A 2,500-nucleotide genomic window follows, 5' to 3' on the forward strand; every position below is an offset into this window, starting at 1 on the left:
TTCACTAGCTGGCAGTAGGCCTACGTTTTTCTAGTTCCATTGTTGTCGACCTCTAGTCTCCTTCAATGCACTTGATTACAACAGGTGTTTATTAGGCTATGCACTACAGAGCAGTGCATTTCATTTGGGACAAGGCAATATGATTGAAGGCCTAGCTACTGTTGTAGGCCTGCTTCTAAAAAACTGCAAATTCACAGAACTGCAGGTTTAGTAGCCTTATCAGTAGCAGTATCAGTGGTGCATTTTCTTCAGTGTGTGTGTGTGTGTGTGTTCTTCAGTGTGTGTGTGTGTGTGTGTTCTTCAGTGTGTGTCAGGTGGTGTGTGTTCTTCAGTGTGTGTGTATCAGATGGTGTGTGTTCTTCAGTGTGTGTATCAGATGGTGTGTGTTCTTCAGTGTGTGTGTGTTCTTCAGTGTGTGTCAGGTGGTGTGTGGTGCAAAGGAGGGTGCTGCAGTCGATCCCAATCTCCCAGCAGACATCCCCCCCCCCCCACACACACTTACACACTGCAGTCGATCCCAATAACTGACTGACTGACTGACTGAACGTCAGTGACAGCAGACCTGTGGACAGAATGTGTGTGTGGAGGATGATGTGTGTGAATACAAGTGTTGGATGTGTGTGTGGATGTGATGTGTGTGAATAGAAGTACACGTGTGTGTGGATGTGATGTGTGTGAACAGAACAAAAAAAACTTAAGAGTGAGATTTGTTGGGGCCAACAATAATGTTGGCGCATACACCGTACAGCAAAAAAGAAGAAAAACAAATTGTATTCCATTTACCGTGCATCATTTGTTCTCAGTAGGGACTTGGGTTCCAGGGTTAAATTACCATTGGGGTCCTAGAGGGCTCTCCTAGGACCCCTGAAATTCTAAAGGATGAGAAACATTCAATGCATCAATCTGGTGCATTTTGAGAAGAAATTCAGAAGTTAAACTTGCTGAATAGTGGATGTGTCAACACTCATGAAATGATGAGGAGGTCAGAACAGGTCAGCTGTGTTGTCCACCTTGTTCATCTAAGACAAGATCATCATCTACGTCAGTGGTTCCCAACCCGGGGCTGAAGTTGAGATGTTACCAAAATTATATTTGAACACACTGAATGTATAAAATCCCTCAAGTTGCTCCGAGGACCATGTAGTCCCTTCTAATAGTTCACCATGTAGTCCCTTGTAATATACAGTAGTTCACCATGTAGTCCCTTGTAATTTAGTTCACCATGTAGTCCCTTGTAATAGTTCACCATGCAGTCCCTTGTAATATACAGTAGTTCACCATGTAGTCCCTTGTAATTTAGTTCACCATGTAGTCCCTTGTAATATACAGTAGTTCACCATGTAGTCTTTTGTAATATACATGTAGTTCACCATGTAGTCCCTTGTAATACAGTTCACCATGTAGTCCCTTGTAATACAGTTCACCATGTAGTCCCTTGTAATACAGTTCACCATGTAGTCCCTTGTAATATAGTTCACCATGTAGTCCCTTATAATATAGTTCACCATGTAGTCCCTTATAATATAGTTCACCATGTAGTCCCTTGTAATATAGTTCACCATGTAATCCCTTGTAGCCTACTAATATTAATGACCGAATGACGTACAGTAAGTCACTTTGGACAACAGTGTCTGCTAAGTAAATAGATGAAAATGTATCTTAAATTGAAATAAACGAGAACTAATGGATGAATTTGATTACGACGAAGTCATAAACGTCTAGGCTACAGTTAGGCCAAGGGTGAGCATATACAGTATACAGTATGTGTGTGTGTTTGTGTGTGTTAGGCCAAGGGGACACCGTCAGTTGTGCACAGCCATCGCTGGGTGTGAATCTACGCATGGTTAAACCTTTCGTGTTTATATACATATAACCTAGCCTGGATACCAGACTCTATACCCTAGCCTGGATACCGGACATATACTGTATGTACCCTAGCCTGGATACTAGACATATACATATACCCTAACCTGGGTACCAGACATACAGTACATATGCCCTAGCCTGGATACTAGACATATACATATACCCTAACCTGGGTACCAGACATACAGTACATATGCCCTAGCCTGGATATCTGACATATACATATACCCTAGCCTGGATACCAGACTCTATACTGTACATATACCCTATAGCCTGGGTACCAGACATATATACTGTATATATATACCCTAGCCTGGATACCGGACATATATGTACCCTAGCCTGGATACTAGACTCTATACTGTACATATACCCTAGCCTGGATACCAGACATATATACATATACCCTGGCCTGGATACCAGACTCTATACTGTACATATACCCTATAGCCTGGATACCAGACTCTCTCAGTTTGAGAGTCTGGCCTACAGTAGATCCGTTGGCAAACGTTTATTTCCTGGTTGGTAGACGCTTGTTTGAGGTTTGAAATCATTGGGAGTTCAATCACTAACGTTCGGTAATGAATAATGTTAACTACGGGGGACACAACGATAACGATAAGCATGAAACTTA

This window comes from Sardina pilchardus, chromosome 9 (assembly GCF_963854185.1).
Source record: "Sardina pilchardus chromosome 9, fSarPil1.1, whole genome shotgun sequence".
Lineage (NCBI taxonomy): Eukaryota > Metazoa > Chordata > Actinopteri > Clupeiformes > Clupeidae > Sardina > Sardina pilchardus.